Here is an 18,415-nt window from a genome sequence, read left to right as displayed (position 1 = left end):
CATCAAAATAGGCCAATCTGCCCCCAAGGGGGGACAGAAATGGCCTAAATATAATTTGCACCCTAGGGCAGAAAAGGCCTTCCAAAAAATGCCCCCCCCTGGGAGCGACCCTTGCCCAAGGGGTCGCTCCCTTTATGACAATTAAAAAAAAAAAAAACATCCCTGGTGTCTAGTGGGCGTTTCAAAAGCCGGATTGCAAGCAATCCGGCTTTTGAAACGCTTGGAGAGACTTCAAAGGGAATGAAATAAATTTCCTTCCCTTTGAAGCCTCTCCGGGCCTCCCCCACGTGATCGAAAGAGAAATGCAAAGCATTTCTTTTTCGATCGTGCTGGAAGCTGAGCTTCCAGCGCGATGGGGGAGGCTCTGTGACAAACAGCGTGCTCGCGCGCTGATGTCACGGGGGGTGGAAGGGAAAGGGTTTCCCCTTCCATCCCTGCCTTTGGGGGGTGGGGGGAAGCACACAGTGGGAGCGAGAGCGCTCCCTCTGGGCTGTGTGCCGAGGACGTAATGGTTACGTCCTCGGCACAGCAGCACTGTGCCGCAGGACGTAACCACTACGTCCTCAGCACAGAACCGGTTAAATGTGTAGGCCACAAGTCACCAACATTGTGCAACTTCATCTATTCTGTTTCCAACTGTGATATCCATTGCCACTTCTGTGAGTTGCACACTTAACCACTGCAACCTCTGTAGACTTTTGCAATGTGTCATGCAAGGTTCTCTCATGTTTCCCATTCTGAATTATTCTACCAGATGAGGTTATGAACCACTCTATGACAATAACTGTCCACAGTCATGGCCCACACCAAAGCCATATTGATTATCTGTAAATATAGTCACTCTCAATTGGGATGATAGATTGCAAATTGCAGTGAGATAAGAATTCGAGACATGAAGCTTCCACAACCTCTTAAGTTGCACAGACAGTGTAAGCTGTTCTCAATGTACCTTCACCATTCCTCTGATATGAGCCATCCACAAAGATTACATGATCAGGTTCAATCAAAGGTTCATGTTTTATGTCTAGTCTTGGTGCAATGTGAAACTCTTACTGTAATCAAGCATTCCTAGTGCCGGACACAACAGAGATTTTCTCTCAGCTCTAGGACAGCATTTAAGCACTTGTTATCACATGGAAGCAGATTGGACACATCTTTATGTTTCAGCCTCAGTAAAGGCTTAGCCACTAGGAAAAAGTGTGGTATCCACTGTCTACGTTAGCCAACCATTTCCAGGAACCTTTTCTCTGTATTTTGGGTGGGTTCATCCTGAGTATGTCTCTACTCTACTGATGAGAGGTGGGACCCCAAAACTGGTCCGAGGATGCTTGTTTCTGGTCCAGTTTGGGCTAGACTATTCACATGGGGAACAGTGTCAAAACTGATGTGCATATGGCTGGGTCCAAAGTGGGGTGGCATGGTGAGCAAAAGAACAATGGATTTAACCGAGATCTATGACTGGGAGTGAGTGTTTGAAAGGTTTCAGCACTCAAGTAATCATCTTTTTGTGCTGCTCTACTCTCTCATGGGGCACCTTTCTTGTTCATTTCTCAGTGATATGTACCAATTACTGGACTTCTTTTTGATGATACTATAGTTTACTTAGAGACTCTTTGGGCCTCATTTCGAGTTTGTCAGGCGGAAAAGGTCGCCAACATAACTCCCGCCTTAAGGAGACCCACTGGCCCTATTATGAGTTTCCCGCTGGGTCAGCAGGTGGAAACACAGTTTCCACCTGCTGGCCCAGGGGGAAACGCACAACAACATTGATGCTGGCTCGTAATACGGCTGACGGCAATGTTGTTGTGCATCAGGTGCACCAGCAGACAGTGATTTGAGTGACAAGTCTGGCCAGGAGGGAATCAGGCAACCCACCTCCGTCAGCCTTTGCATGGTGGGGAAACCAATATGTAAATGCCGGGCAAGAGAGGGATCATAATCCCCAGCACAGCTAGACCGTCGGGTGACAAAAAAGTGGTGGTGCTGGCAGTCCGACCATGGCTGACCACCACGGTCATAATGTGGTGGTTTGACCGCTGCTTTGGTGGCAGTCAGACCATCACAGCAAGTCTGGGGTTCCCAGGACTGCCAGACTCGCAATAAGGGCCTTTGTGTCCACTGTCAGATAAGTGATTCACCAATGCAATGGTATCTTGTCTGTAAACTTCTTGAGTGCTAGATGCCACAATTAGATAATTGATATTTTGCAAAAGAAATAAATTGCAAGGCATCTGCAGGGATTCCAGATTTTTCTTCAGATTCTGATTAAAAATTGAGGGACTCTCAGTATACCCTTGCGAAACTCAGTACTTTGTCAAAACACTCTCTCTGAATACAAAAGAGAGGAAGAACTGGCTGTCCTCATACAATTGGATAGGAAAAAGGCCTGACACAAGTCCACAACGGCAAACCAACCTGTAGTTCATGGAACCCGAAAAAGGATGGTGACTGGATTCAGTACCATGGGACAACATGGAACAATAATACCATTAATCTTTCAGAGGTCTTGAACAATCTTATATTTACAATCAGGCTTAGCAAGCCCATGACCAGGAAGTTGTAAGGGCTCCCAACAATTTCTCTCAGAATGTCTTTACCCCACATGTCTTCAGTTATTGGTGCTATTCCTGCCATTGTCTCTGGGGTCAAATTGTATGGTGGTGTTCTCCGAAAAATGCATTAGGCTTCACTGTGATTTCGACTAGTTCTATATCTTTGATTAGTCGGATGTTCTTCCCGTAAAATTCTTAACTTCTGGGTTTACAGTTTCTTTTTAATTAGGAGCTAAATCCTTTATTGTCCTCACTGGATACATTCCTAGAGCTGCTTCTGGTCGGGCCATTTTAAATTCAACATCTTCACCACGCATTTGAAACTCAACACTATCTGATGTACAATGAATTGTGCAATCTAACTTGCACAACAAATCTCTTCCTAGCAGACTTGCAGGGCTTGAATCACACACTGCAATGTGGTATTTTTCTTCAAATGAACCTAGTTTTACAGGAACTTCTGAAAATGGGTTTGATATCTGTTTATTTGTAGCTTCTATACTTGGGATCGAATTACCAAGAGTGGTAGGTCTGGGACTTCCACTGTTATAACAGTACAATGGGTAGCTCCAGTATCAATCAGAAGTTACAGTTGGTGGCCATTAACTTCTCCTTCTCCATGTGGTCCACTCTGGTCTACCTCTAAAACTGCATCAGGTATGTAGTCTTCCTCCCCCCTCAGCCACAGCCAAATTATACAGCCAAAACTCTCACTGTCCAACATAGGGAACTGTTGAAATGGGTTCTGATTCTTGTTCTGAAATTGGTTTAGATTTGCTCTTGGCATCCGGTTCACATTAAATCTAGGAGTTCCCATTTTCAGTGGGACCATCACGGCTTGTGGAACCTTCATCATTGGAGACAGGTCTGTATTGGCGCTTGCATTTACTGAATGAGTAGATTCTACATCTATACTGGATTTCCTCCTTGCCTTTGACCTTCACTACTCATTCTATTTGGATTCAGCCTACATGCCCACTTCAAAAGCCCTATTCTACTACAAAAATAATAAGGAGTAATTTTCTTCAACATTTCAATATCTACACCAGGATTCAGGCCAACTGTAACTCTTTGATCCATGCGGAACAATCATACCTCCTTAAACACCTTGAATACCAGTTTGAAACCTAACACCATGCATTCCACCAGAATTCCCTGCAAAAGGATAATTCTGAGCTCCCTTCTGTGCCAAAGGTTTTGTGCAAGCATGAACTTTTCCTTATTTAACACCTCTAACAAGGCTTCCATTGAGGGTTTTCTCTCTTTGAGGTCAACCTTTTTGAGCTCTAAATTGTCCCAGACACCTTGTATTTTAGCCCGATTCAGTTATAAAATTCTGTGTTACTAACAAGGATTCTATACTGAATTGCCCTTTGGTGTCCTACTTTTTATAACCGCCCCCTGGGGCAAAGATTGAGACTCCTGTTCCTTATTTTCCTTGGGGGTTCCTGGGAAAGTACTTAAAAGCTATTTGTGAGCACTAACTCTGCTCCCTCAATCAGGTTTTGCTTTTCTGTTTCCACATTACAACTATCAACTGGAAAACGCTAGTGTGTCAGGTTGATAAGGGTTGAGTTGTTCCACCTCTTCTCATTTGGCCTGTGCCTTGAAAATAGACATCAAGGAAGGCATGATTTTAACTCTTTCTCCAGAGTTATTCGGGTTCCCTCAGGGCTCCCTCAGCTTATGCTGGACAGCAGACTGTGGTAATTGTGACTCTGATATACTGCACACCACCTCTTGACAATGGTGAATGATATAAGAAGTGGAAGGGCAAACTATTACTTTGCTCAGCTGTGTGTTTCCACTATCACTCCCCTCATTTGAGTGTAGTTCTAGGCATGCATGCATACTTCTTAAACCATATCTGATTTTGTTATCTTTGGGTTTAGGCATTTCCTCTTCCACCAGTCCTTCTGTACCCAAGAGTGTTTTTTTTTTTTACTTTGAGCTTTCCTTCTAAAAATGGGAAAAGTAGCTGCTTCCAGAGGTTTCACTTTCCTTCCTCATGTTGGGCTCATTGATCTTTGTCTACCCTTTGTCCGGTCCTTGACACCTGACTCCTGGAACAGTGGCAGTACTGCCTATGATGCAGCATGCAGCTGCCAGCTAGTGCTGGCACTGCCTAAGGATCCCCGGAAGCCAATTCAGAGCAGAGGCTCTTCGCTCTCTCTGCAGAGCCCCTGCACCACCTTTAGCCATAGACGTGCCCTACCTGGATTTGCATGCAGTCCATCTGCAACAGCATTACTTGTATCAGAGGAGGGCCAACTCATATGGTCACCCCCCAGACAAGAGGGGAAGAAGACAAGCTAAGCCAAAACCAAAGTGCAGAGCACTCCTACCGAGAACCTTGAAGTAAGCGTATTAGTTCATTTGTACAATTTTTAGCCCGCAGTGCCAGAGAGACAGTAGCTCCCGGCCAGCATGTTAGTTAGCCAGCATGTTCACCGTTGTAGTCACACATACTACTGCCAAGTTGATGTAAAGAAATTTAGACACTGAAAACAGGGGAAAGGGAAGTTCCAGACAAAAGAGTCCCTGGAAAACAATGCAAGGAGCATAAGAGTTCTGAGAGTCTTAAATATTCCAGATGGAGCAGAAGGGGGTGACCTGAAAGCTTTTGTAATTAACTTGAGTGCATCCCTCAGTAGACCTAAAAGATTTGGAAGATGACATACAGAGGATCCACCAGGATCACTTTAAAAGAAACCCAAACAAGGAGAAACCTAGAAAGATTCTAATCAATTTTAAATCTTGTTCCTTAAAAGAGCAGGTTCTTTCAGAAGCGCTGAAGATTAATAATTTTAAAAGAGGCAAATTGTTATTCTGCGTTAGATCGAACATCTCCAGGGTTGCTCAAGACATGCAATAGGAGCTGAGGAAGTACATACAGGAACTCAAATCCTTAGGCGCTATTGCTCAATCAAAGTTCCCCACAACTTTGAGGGTAATGTAAGGTAACAAAATGTATACAATGAAAGATCCTACTGAGGTTGAGAGTTTGGTACAACAGATAAAAGTCATAATTGGTCATCAGTAAGACAAGGCTCAAGAGAACAATGAGTTGCCCAATGTGGAAGCTTGAAGAATTCTCTAGGGAGGCGTGGGCTGGGTGGTCTCAGTGGGGACACAAAAGTAGATTGAAGAATCGTTATGCTGGTCATTATGATGGTCAATGGGTGGGGAGCATGCGTGGAAAAAATAAGTTTTTGTTTGAAACAAGAATGCTAGAGAGGTTGGAAAGCCTGCTAAGACAGGTGTCCTGGAGTCAAAATGACTGACTTGAGTGAAATATTTAGTCTAAGGGTGCTGAAATGGAATATAAATGGGCTTAGGGTATCAAGCAGGTGATGTAGAATACTCAAATATTTAAAACAATCAGATAGCAGTATCATAATATTACAGGAAACACACTTACTCTAGGAAGAATGTGATAAAATCAGAATGGGCTAAAGCTGAGAGCAAGCAAATATGGGAAACTATTATGCTGACCCCAGAGGAAGATGGTTAATGCTAAATATTAAAATATACAGAATACGGCACACTTTGACGGGATGCTATGGTCCAAATATTAATGACCCGGTACCTCTCTGGGAACTATATAGTCAACTAGTGAAGGTAGGGAATCATATAGTTGTGGGAGGTGATTTTAATGTATTATTAGACCCAATCTTAGATAAATCCACCACTAGACCTATAGTCACCATTCCCAGGATGATGGACTGTGTGCACCTCATGATGAAAGATTAGGAATGGTAGATGTCTGGAGGCAGAGGGCTGGCCAGGAAAAGGGCTTCACAGTAAAAAAATATGGCCATGCTTTCCGGATTGATTTATTTTGATACGTGCAAGGTTGGGGCAAAAAGTAAAAGAAGTAGTACATCAGCTAGAGCCTCTATAGATCACTCTGCTGTGAAGATAGTGTCTCTGCTAGACAAGAGCTCAGTCCCATCTAGATGGACCCTGGATAGGACATTATTAGAGGACTTATCAATTACTAGACAATTAAAGAAGGATAACGTTTTTTTATGTAAAGAAAGACTCCACTCTTAGAAAGCCTTTTTTGGGGGGGAGGGTCAGCAGTGTGTCACACAAAAGAAAGAAAAATAACAATAGAGTGGTAGAGCTGGAAATGAAAATAGTGGGGAGGGACTTAAACACCTGTAAAAACAAGGCCTGGAAAAGGTAGCTTTGAACGACAAACTTAAAAATGCGTAGGTGAACTGGTAGACGATCTAGAAAGGAAGTGGGAAGCTAATACATTGGCACATAATGAATACAGTGAATGTTGTGGGAAACTACTGGCCTGGAGTACGAGAGTGGAGCACTCTAAAAATGTTATCAAGGAAATAGTCATTAGGGAGACTGGGAAACGATGCACAGAAGTCTCAGATATAGAACAGGCCTCTATCTTTTTTTCAGTAACTATAGACAAATGATTTAAAGGCCATAGAAGAACGGATTAATAGCTGGCCTAAAGATGATGTTCTCCCTGTATTAAAACAGACCTGCAACAGAACTTAAATCAGGATATACGTTTAGAGAAAGTGGAAAGAACACTTAGGGCCATATGTACGAAAGCTTTTTCCCATACACACAGAATGGGTAATATCCTTTCGTACATCTGGCACTTAGAGGGTTAAAACAAATGAAGGCACTAGGCCCCGACTGTCTACCTAATGAATCATAGGGTTCTAAAAGATTAACTTACTCTGGTCTTGACTAGACTATTAAAGGCATAATGCTTGGCAGGTCATGCCCAGCCATGTTCATGGGATGGGGTGACAATTAATATGATATCAAAACTCAAAAAAGACCCCAAAATGTGTTATTCATATAGGCCAGTATCGTTACTGCACAATGAGTACAAGATTTAAATACAGATAGTAGCAAAACTTTTGGAGAAGGTGATTGGGGAGCTTGTGCTCTTAGACAAAAAGGCTTTTGTGAGAGGTAGACAACTACATAAATGGACTCATGACCCAGTGAGTGCAATTGTTATGGCATCGGCCACGAATTCCCCTCTCACTGTTATGACTTTTGATGTTGCTAAGGCCTTTGACAGGGTGAGCTGGCAGTTTTTTTTACAATATAATTAGGCAATATGGCTTGGGGGAAAAGTTCCTTGGAGAAATTAGAGCTATTTATGGAGCGCCAACAGCAAGAATCAAAGTTAATGGAAAGTTAATGGGAATTTAACAATGTAGTTTCCGATAGGGAGAAGAACTCGGCAAGGGTGCCCTCTGTCCTCCCCACTCTACAACCTTTACATTGAACCTTTAGCAAGCAGGATCAGAAAAAAGCAGGAGATCATTCTCTTTCAACACAACAATTGGGTGGAAATGTGTCACTGTACGCAAATGATCTAATGATATAACACACAAGATTTTGGGACCTTGTTTCCCATACTTAATGATTTTCAAAGGGTGTCACGCTGCCTGTTAAACCAAAACAGAACTAATGACATGGAATACCTCTTCTGATAGTCCTTTGGTAAAGAAGGAAATTAGATATTTAGGCAAAGTGCCTACCTGTGGGTTTTGGCCTCTAGCTCAGCCGACACCTAGGGAAACCTACCAAACCAGCACCTTTTTGAAAACTAGAAACCCCGGTGAATGCAAAATGGGGTGACTTGTGGGGTTCTGACCAGGTTCTGTTACACAGAATCCTTTGCAAACCTCAAAATTGGGCTAAAAAAACACGTTTTCCTCACATTTCGGTGACAGAAAGTTCTGGAAACTGAGAGGAGAAACAAATTTCCTTCCACCCAGCGTTCCCCCAAGTCTCCCGATAAAAATGATACCTCACTTGTGTGGGTAGGCCTAGTGCCCGCGACAGGAAATGACCCAAAACTCAACATGGACACATCACATTTTTTCATAGAAAACAGTGCCTACCTGTGGATTTTGGCCTCTTGCTCAGCCGGCCCCGGGGGGGCAGAAATGGCCTAAATTAAATGTGTGCCCCCCCCCAACCCCCCCCCGGGAGCGACCCTTGCCTACGGGGTCGCTCCCCCTGCATGACATTGGTGCCCAAAAAAAATCCCCGGTGCCTAGTGGTTTCTGCCCCCTTGGGGGCAGATTGACCTAAAATCGGCCAATCGGCCCCCTAGGGGGGGGCAGAAATGGCCTAAAATGAATTTCCCCCCAAACCCCCCCCCGGGAGCGACCCTTGACTACGGGGTCGCTCCCCCTGCGTGACATTGGCGCCAAAAAAAGGATCCCCGGTGCCTAGTGGTTTCTGCCCCCTTGGGGGCAGATTGACCTAAAATCGGCCAATCTGCCCCCAAGGGGGGCAGAAATGGTCTAAATACAATTTGCCCCCCAGGGGAGCGACCCTTGCCTAATGGGTCGCTCCCCATCTCTAAAAAAACAAAACAAAAAAAAAAAAAAACACCATTTTTTTTTTGCCCTGGCGTCTAGAGGTTTCAGCCCCCCCTGGGGGCAGATCGGCCTAATAACAATAGGCCGATCTGCCCTCAGGGGGGGCAGAAATGGCCTAAAATAAATTTGCCCCCACCCCGGGAGCGACCCTTGCCTACGGGGTCGCTCCCCCTGCATGACATTGGCACCAAAAAAAAAATCCCCGGTGCCTAGTGGTTTCTGCCCCCTTGAGGGCAGATTGACCTAAAATCGGCCAATCTGCTCCCAAGGGGGGCAGAAATGGTCTAAATACAATTTGCCCTCCAGGGGAGCGACCCTTGCCTAATGGGTCGCTCCCCATCCCTAAAAAAACAAACAAACAAACAAAAAAAACAAACAAAAAAAGGTGATTATAGATTTGGATACAATAGCCCAAGTACATTTTAATAAACTTAAACCCAGAAACACTTGTCTAGAGATGAACAGTACTGTCTGCACTAACTTTAGTGAAATACTACAGATTTTTTCAAGCAAGCGTTACTTGTTCAAACTGCATGTACCAGGATGCAAGGGGCAATCTCGACTGGAATGTTAGGCAGTGTGCTCCCAATCAGACTTCATGTTTAAAAGGCTCCCTGTTGCCACTGATCTGACGAACTCTGGAGATGCACCTGTGAGCCGGGGAGTGGTACTAAACCTGAGACGATATTGGCGGCATTTCCAGCAACCCCAGATATTTTTGTTGTTCTTTGGTCTCTACTACTGAAGGGCACTAACCCAGAAACACGTCTAAAGATAAACAGTACTGTCTGCACTAACGTTTGTGAAATACTACAGATTTTTTCACACAAGCGTTAATTGTTCAAACTGCATGTACCAGGATGCAAGGAGCGAACTCAACTGGAATGTTAGGCAGTGTGCTCCGAATCGGACTTCATACGTTTTAATAAACTTTTGGCAGAAACCAAGAAACTTCTGAACTCATGTGCTTATCTCTCCCTCTCAATACTTGGTATAACTAATGTATTTAAGATGATGTTACTTACAAAGTTCACCTTTATTTTCAATGTGATTCCCTTCAACTTTAAGGCAGAATGGTTCAGAAAGCTACAAGGGGAATTGGGTATTTTTATCTGGGCCCACAATGGTGCAAGAATAGCTTGGAAGAAACTGCAGAAGCGCAAATTAGAAGAAGGCATTTATATTGTTGGGCCTTTCAACTGAAGAGACTATTGATAGTGGGAGGTTTCCAGCAGACTTTTCCTCTCCATTGTGCCCTCCCAAGTGAAGGTGACTATTTCGTCTTCAAATTTGGACACCCGAAATTCTTTGAAAATATTAGATTAAAGGCCCTGAGTGATACGTGTAATGTCTGGGTACAGGTTAGGCAGAGCCTAGAAATTCCATAAGATAGTGACTTTGCGCCAATGTGGGAGTCACCTGGAATGCCAGGTTGTCTACAGGATGCTCTAACCAGACCCTTAATAGATGCCCTGATAACAAGATGGGGTTAACTGATGGAGTGGCTCACTGTTGTCATACGAAATGCTATTTCAGCTTAAAGAAAACAGGCTCCCTAAATTTAAGGATTATCAATCGATGAGCTTGGCATGCGAACAGGGTAATGCAAAGGAAGGAAGCAGGAAATGGGAAGGGGAACTCCAAAGCACCTTTCCGCAGAAATAAGAGGTCTCAAAATGGTTTTGAATGCTGGTGGAAGGTGAAGATGGGCCCCTTTTACTGCCAGAGGAAATATGGAGAACGAACCTGCCATCGCTGGAGATAACACATTTATGGCAAGTATCAATGTATACACTCCGGGCCTCTGTAAATTGTGCACTCTTAATAGGAATCATCTACTTAGAATGCATATGGCATACTGGTCCCCGAAGAGTTTGTTGAAACTGGGAGCACAAAAGGTGAGGTTCTGGCCTTAATGTGGCCTGTGACAAAATTAAACAATGAGGGTCTTGCCAATTGTGATGTCCGAGGATTAACCCCTTCGCTGCCAGGCCTTTTCCCCCTCCTGTGCCGAGATTTTTTTTGGCTATTTGGGGCAGTTCGTGCTTAGGCCCTCATAACTTTTTGTCCACATAAGCTAGCCAAGCCAAATTTGTGTCCTTTTTGTCCAACATCCTAGGGATTCTAGAGGTACCCAGACTTTGTGGGTTCCCCCTGAAGGAGGCCAATAAATTAGCCAAAATACAGTGAAAATTTCGTTTTTTTCAAACAAAATTGGAAAAAGTGGCTGCAGAAGAAGGCTTGTGGTTTTTTCCCTGAAAACGGCATCAACAAAGGGTTTGCGGTGCTAAAATCACCAGCTTTCCAGCTTTCAGGAACAGGCAGACTTGAATCAGAAAACCAAATTTGTCAACACAAATTTGGCATTTTACTGGGACATACCCCATTTTTACAATTGTTTGTGCTTTCAGCCTCCTTCCAGTCAGTGACAGAAATGGGCATGAAACCAATGCTGGATCACAGGACATTTCTGAAAAGTAGAAAAAAATCTGAATTCAGCAAGGGGTCATTTGTGTAGATCCTACAAGGGTTTCCTACAGAAAATAACAACTGAAAAAGAAAAATATTGAAATTGAGGTAAAAAAACATCAATTTTTCTCTTTGTTTTACTCTGTAACTTTTTCTTGCAATGTCAGAATTTCGAAAGCAATATACCGTTACGTCTGCTGGACTCCTCTGGTTGCGGGGATATATAGGGATTGTAGGTTCATCAAGAACCCTAGGTAGCCAGAGCCAATAAATGAGCTGCACCCTGCAGTGCGTTTTCATTCTATACCGTGTATACAGCAATTCATTTGCTGAAATATAAAGAGTGAAAAATAGCTATCAAGAAAACCTTTGTATTTCCAAAAAGGGCACAAGATAAGGTGTTGAGGAGCAGTGGTTATTTGCACATTTCTGAATTCCGGGGTTACCATACTAGCATGTGAATTACAGGGCATTTCTCAAATAGATGTATTTTTTACACACTCTCTTACATTTGGAAGGAAACAATGTAGAGAAAGACAAGGGGCAATAACACTAGTTTTGCTAATCTATGTTCCCCCAAGTCTCCCGATAAAATTTATACCTCACTTGTGTGGGTAGGCCTAGCGCCCGCGACAGGAAATGCCCCAAAACGCAACGTGGACACATCACATTTTTTTAAAGAAAACAGAGGTGTTTTTTGCAAAGTGCCTACCTGTAGATTTTGGCCTCTAGCTCAGGCGGCACCTAGGGAAACCTACCAAACATGTGCATTTTTGAAAACTAGAGACCTAGGGGAATCCAAGATGGGGTGACTTATGGGGCTCTGACCAGGTTCTGTTACCCAGAATCCTTTGCAAACCTCAAAATTTGGCAAAAAAAACACGTTTTCCTCACATTTTGGTGACAGAAAGTTCTGGAATCAGAGAGGATCCACAAATTTCCTTCCACCCAGCGTTCCCACAAGTCTCCCGATAAAAATGATACCTCACTTGTGTGGGTAGGCCTAGCGCCCGCGACAGGAAATGCCCCAAAACGCAACGTGGACACATCACATTTTTTTTAAGAAAACAGAGGTGTTTTTTGCAAAGTGCCTACCTGTAGATTTTGGCCTCTAGCTCAGACGGCACCTAGGGAAACCTACCAAACCTGTGCATTTCTGAAAACTAGAGACCTAGGGGAATCCAAGATGGGGTGACTTGTGGGGTTCTGACCAGGTTCTGTTACCCAGAATCCTTTGCAAACCTCAAAATATGGCTAAAAAAACAAGTTTTCCTCACATTTCGGTGACAGAAAGTTCTGGAATCAGAGAGGATCCACAAATTTCCTTGCACCCAGCGTTCCCCCAAGTCTCCCGATAAAAATGATACCTCACTTGTGTGGGTAGGCATAGCGCCCGCAACAGGAAATGCCCCATAACGCAACACGGACACATCACATTTTTTGAAAGAAAACAGAGGTGTTTTTTTGCAAAGTGCCTACCTATAGATGTTGGCCTCTAGCTCAGCCGGCACCTAGGGAAACCTACCAAACCTGTGCATTTTTGAAAACTAGAGACCTAGGGGAATCCAAGATGGGGTGACTTGTGGGGTTCTGACCAGGTTCTGTTACCCAGAATCCTTTGCAAACCTCAAAATTTGGCTAAAAAAACACATTTTCCTCACATTTTGGTTACAGAAAGTTCTGGAATCTGAGAGGAGCCACAAATTTCCTTCCACCCAGCATTCCCCCAAGTCTCCCAATAAAAATGATACCTCACTTGTGTGGGTAGGCCTAGCACCCGTGACAGGAAATGCCCCAAAGCACAACGCGGACACATCACATTTTTTGAAAGAAAAGAGAGGTGTTTTTTGCAAAGTGCCTACCTGTAGATTTTGGCCTCTAGCTCAGCCGGCACCTAGAGAAACGTACCAAACCTGTGCATTTTTAAAAACTAGAGACCTAGGGGAATCCAAGATGGGGTGACTTGTGGGGCTCTGACCAGGTTCTGTTACCCAGAATCCTTTGCAAACCTCAAAATTTGGCTAAAAAAACACATTTTCCTCACATTTTGGTGACAGAAAGTTCTGGAATCTGAGAGGAGCCACAAATTTCCTTCCACCCAGCGTTCCCCCAAGTCTCCCAATAAAAATGATACCTCACTTGTGTGGGTAGGCCTAGCGCCCGTGACAGGAAATGCCCCAAAGCACAACGCGATCACATCACATTTTTTGAAAGAAAACAGAGGTGTTTTTTGCAAAGTGCCTACCTGTAGATTGTGGCCTCTAGCTCAGCCGGCACCTAGAGAAACCTACCAAACCTGTGCATTTTTGAAAACTAGAGACCCAGGGGAATCCAAAATCGGGTGACTTGTGGGGCTCTGTCCAGGTTCTGTTACCCAGAATCCTTTGCAAACCTCAATATGTGGCTAAAAAAACACATTTTCCTCACATTTTGGTGACAGAACGTTCTGGAATCTGAGAGGAGCCACAAATTTCCTTGCACCCAGCGTTCCCCCAAGTCTCCCGATAAAAATGATACCTCACTTGTGTGGGTAGGCCTAGCGTCCGTGACAGGAAATGCCCCAAAACACAACGTGGACACATCACATTTTTTCATAGAAAACAGTGCCTACCTCCGGATTTTGTCCTCTAGCTCAACCGGCCCCAGGGGGGGCAGATATGGCCTAAAATAAATTTCCCCTTCCACCCCCCCAACCCCTCCCCGGGAGCAACCCTTGCTTACGGGGTCGCTCCCCCTACGTGACATTGACGCCAAAAAAAAAATCCCCTGTGCCTAGTGGTTTCTGCCCCCTTGGGGGCAGATTGACCTAAAATCGGCCAATCTGCCCCCAAGGGGGGCAGAAATGGTCTAAATACAATTTGCCCCCCAGGGGAGCGACGCTTGCCTAATGGGGCACTTCCCATCTCTAAAAAAAAAAACAAAAAAAAAAAACACAAAAAAAAAAAATTGCCCTGGCGCCTAGAGGTTTCTGCCCCCCCCTGGGTGCAGATCAGCCTAATAACAATAGGCCGATCTGCCCCCAGGGGGGCAGAAATGGGCTAAAATAAATTTGCCCCCCCAAGCCCCTGACCCCTCCCGGGAGCGACCCTTGCCTACGGGGTCGCTCCCCCTACGCGACATTGGCTGCAAAAAAAAAATCCCGGTGCCTAGTGGTTTCTGCCCCCTTGGGGGCATATTGACCTAAAATCGGCCAATCTGCCTCCAAGGGGGACAGAAATGGTCTAAATACAATTTGCCCCCCAGGGGAGCGACCCTTGCCTAATGGGTCGCTCCCCATCTCTAAAAAAACAAACAAACAAAAATAAAAAACACAAAAAAAAAATTGCCCTGGTGCCTAGAGGTTTCTGCCCCCCCTGGGAGCAGATCGGCCTAATAACAATAGGCCAATCTGCCCCCGGGGGGGCAGAAATGGCCTAAAATAAATTTGACCCCCCCAATCCCCCCCCCGGGAGCGACCCTTGCCTACGGGGTCGTCCCCCCTGCGTGACACTGGTGCCAAAAAAAAATCCCTGGTGCCTAGTGGGGCAGATTGTCGTAGCAAAAATCGGCTGATCTGCCCCCAAAAGGGGCAGAAATGGCCTAAATACAATTTTCCCCTCCAGGGGAGCGAACCTTGTCCAAGGGGTCGCTCCCCATCTGTAAAACAAAAAAAACAAAAAAGTCCCTGGTGCCTATTGGTTTCTGCCCCCCTGGGGGGGCAGATCAGCCTAATCAAAATAGGCTGGTCTACCCCCCAGGGGGGCAGAAATGGCCTAAAATAATCCCCCCCCCCCCAGGAGAGCGACCCTTGCCTAAGGGGTCACTCCCCTTGCGTGAAAATCACGTAAAAAATAAATAACAAAACTGGTGTTTAGTGATTTCTGTCCCCCTTGGGGACAGATTGGCCTCATCAAAATAGGCCAATCTGCCCCCAAGAGGGGCAGAAATGGGCGAAATATAATTTGCCCCCTAGGGGAGTGACCCTTGCCTAAGGGGTCGCTCCCCACACCTAAAACAAAAACATAAACAAAAACAAAAGAAAAAAAAATGTCCCTGGTGACCCTCTGGGGGCCCCCCTTTCTGCTCCCCCTGGGGGCAGATCGGCCTAATAATAAGCCGACCTGCCCCCAGGGGGGGCAGAAAAGGCCTTCCCAAAAAATGCCCCCCCTGTGAGCGACCCTTGCCCAAGGGGTCGCTCCCTTATGACAATTTCAAAAAATAAATAAATCCCTGGTGTCTAGTGGGCGTTTCAAAAGCCGGATTGCAAGCAATCCGGCTTTTGAAACGCTTGGAGAGACTTCAAAGGGAAGGAAATACATTTCCTTCCCTTTGAAGCCTCTCCGGGCCTCCCCCACGTGATCGAAAGAGAAATGCAAAGCATTTCTCTTTCGATCGCTCTGGAAGCTGAGCTTCCAGCGCGATGGGGGAGGCTCTGTGACATTTAGCGCGCACTGATGTCACAGGGGAGGTGAGGGGGGGTCGGGGGTGGAAGGGGAAGGGCTTCCCTTTCCATCGCTGACTTGGGGGGGTTGGGGGGAACCCCACAGAGGGAGCGCTAGCGCTCCCTCTTGGCTCTGTGACCAGGAAGTAATGGTTACGTCCTGGGCACAGCAGCACTGTGCCTCAGGACGTAACCATTACGTCCTGTGCACAGAACCGGTTAAAGACAAAGTCAACAAAGGAGGAAGAAAGGGTTTTAGGCCTTTGGAAACTTAAGAAAAGTTAAACAAGGCTTTGTCCAGCAGTAGGTGGCCCTTAGCTTGATCAGGTCCTGTCAGCACCTCATAATACACTTCTTGCCTCTTGGCTAATACGAGGACCCAAAAAAGCATGAACATTTCCTTAAGTCAATTCTGCATTATTTCCTGTTCTTCACTTCAATATTTTGCATATCTTAGAATCTCATCTAGCAGTTTTTTCTGCCAGCAAATTACAATCTGTTTTATCTGTGTACTGATCTCTGGTCTTAACCCAAGAACAAACTGTGACACAAAGCACTCCATATTGTTGTTGTCTGGATGCTTCTGTCGACTGTGTTCTTTAACCTCCTGCAGAAATCACTCATAATATTCATGCACCAATTATTTTGCCTCTTGTGTCGTTTGTTTTATCTTTAACCAATCAATAAATTTGCTGTCACTTTACCTTTCAGAAACGAAATCACCTCATCATGTTTGTTCATTACTACAGGAGATGGTGCATTAGTACATGCATCTCTCATTGGTTCTTCAGGTGGCCATTGTACAGCAATTTTTCACTTGGCCCACAAAAACTACTTGCCACTACAATATCAAAGAATGTATTCAAATCAGTCCACAACACCTCTGAATTTTTTACAAATCTATCAATTTATATATCCCACGATAAAGAATTTGCTCTCAGTTTTGAGAAATTATGCATTAATACTGCAAGATCACCCCTTCTCCAAGGTACAAGGAAATACCACCACCTGGTATTTCTCTTTCTCTCATTGGAAAGCAGAGGCTTCTCCTTAATTTGGAAGACCTGGTGATAGCTTTTTATTATTTGCTTCATCTGTCTCTAATTGTTTTTGTATTTGCTCTTTAAATTCTCAAAATCATTTTATTTGCAAATACATTTTAGTAATTCATTAATGTGTAATCACATTCCTGAGGAACATATTCTCTCACTAGCTTCATTATCCAGTTGCGCCCTGAAACATTTCTGCAATAGGATACTTTTTGAAAGATCAACTTCATATTTTCTAGTCAATAGAATTAATTTACCATGTGTGCTCCTTTTCTTGGTATTGATTCACATGTTCAAGATGTAACTATCCTCTGAATATTTCTTCGAGCTCTACTTTTAGTCTCAGGGCATTTAACAGTCTTTCCTTTTCTGTGTCTTGTGTAGCGGCAATGTGATTTTCTCCATTTCCTGTCTTTTTATTCTCTGTGGTTTCTTCAAATCATGGGGAAAAATTCCTTATTCAAACAGATTAGTTTTGCCTTGTTTTATTGGGGTCATAAACATAATCCTTCTCCCTTTCCTTAATAACTGAACAGTTTGTGGTGGTGCTCCAGCAACAATTTGTGAATTCTGTGATATCAGGATGAACCCTGTCGTAGGAGTTCCTCCAACAGCCCCTTGAACTACAGTATTTAGGAAAATAGTAATCGGAGCAGTTGCTGGTTGAATCTCTGATGGCTGTGCTGTTATGACTCTATACATAGGTGGTGATAGAGTCAAAATAGAAGCCATACTAATTGGAGGTACCACTGAAGGAACATTCTCAACTCAGACAGGCACAACATTAAATATAACAGGTTGTACATTAGGGTGTCTCAGCTGCAATTGTCTTTTGATTTTGAATTGTATTTGGATCAACAGGGGCTGTACCCACTGTTGCATTAAATGCTGAATTGCCCTCAGGGTTTGTTGCAGGGGCCAAATAAGGTGGTGGACACACAGCTAACAATGCATTCAGAATTTGATCCTCTGAATCACTATTGGTGTCTGTTTCTTTTTTTATCTTTTTTCATCGTCATTCCCCTGTGCTTTATTCCTTTCCAACTTCTCATGTTTTTCTGTAGTAATTGCTTGGTACTGTCAAGCTCCTCCCCCTATATCCTTCCTCTACCTCTGCTGTTCCTCATCCCATCTAGCATTCACATAATTGCACCCTGTTCTTTTTGCAGTGTTCTGATATTTTTCTCTCTATTTAGTATGTGCTGTTTTCTCCCAAGCATTTAATGCTTTATACTGTGTAGGTCTAGGCAGTGGCTTCATCTCATATAGCTTTTCTTATAATCTTTCAAGGATTCTTAATTCAAACATACCATATCTAGGAAATTTCAAAGTACCCTCATTTTCAGTGATCGCAAAGTCACAAACTTGTATGCAACCTCATATTCAGTGCCATATAATGTTCTGATGTTCCCTCGAAAATTGCCTCTTCACCATCCTGTACTGGAATTGTCACATCACGTCTCACAAAACCTTTAGGAGCTTTAAAACATTTCATGATTTCAGATTATTCAACAAATGATAAACAATGTAATTCAAATC

The sequence above is a fragment of the Pleurodeles waltl genome, chromosome 5 (assembly GCF_031143425.1).
Source record: "Pleurodeles waltl isolate 20211129_DDA chromosome 5, aPleWal1.hap1.20221129, whole genome shotgun sequence".
NCBI classification, from domain to species: domain Eukaryota; kingdom Metazoa; phylum Chordata; class Amphibia; order Caudata; family Salamandridae; genus Pleurodeles; species Pleurodeles waltl.
This window is presented reverse-complemented; position numbering follows the sequence as displayed.